Genomic DNA, 319 nt, shown 5'->3' with positions numbered 1-319 from the left:
GGGGGGGCAGGTGGGGCCGCGTCCGGGTGAGAGCTCTCGGGTCTGTCCCGGCCGCGAAGTGGCATTGGATGTGTGAGCCCGTGTGTGTTTGGTGGGGGTGAGGGGCGCGCCGGGCCTCGTGCTCGAGTAGAAGGGGCCAGAGGGCGGGGAGCGGTTCGGCGTGGTCATCCTAGACCCTGGGGGCCGGCGGGCGGCGTGTGCGGTCGCGGAGGGCCCGGGGCGGTAGAGCGCGGCGGGGTGGGAACTCCGGGCTTTGGGCGCGTGTGAAGGACAGGGGCAGGCGGCAGCCCGGGCTCGGTCCGGGGAGCGGTATGGCGGG

The 319-nt window shown here is 74.9% G+C and overlaps 1 protein-coding gene across 2 annotated transcripts in view; it reads left to right on the top strand.

Moving 5' to 3' along the window:
- Window positions 1-319, top strand: part of PHF23 (PHD finger protein 23) — a 4,320-nt gene that overhangs the window by 1,069 nt on the left and 2,932 nt on the right. The gene's annotated exons all lie outside the window — the stretch shown is intronic.

Source organism: Lipotes vexillifer, unplaced genomic scaffold (genome assembly GCF_000442215.2).
Source record: "Lipotes vexillifer unplaced genomic scaffold, Lipotes_vexillifer_v1.1 scaffold611, whole genome shotgun sequence".
In the NCBI taxonomy this organism is placed as follows: Eukaryota; Metazoa; Chordata; class Mammalia; order Artiodactyla; family Lipotidae; genus Lipotes; species Lipotes vexillifer.
The sequence above is the reverse complement of the archived record's forward strand: the minus strand, read 5'-3'. Positions and strand labels throughout refer to the sequence as shown.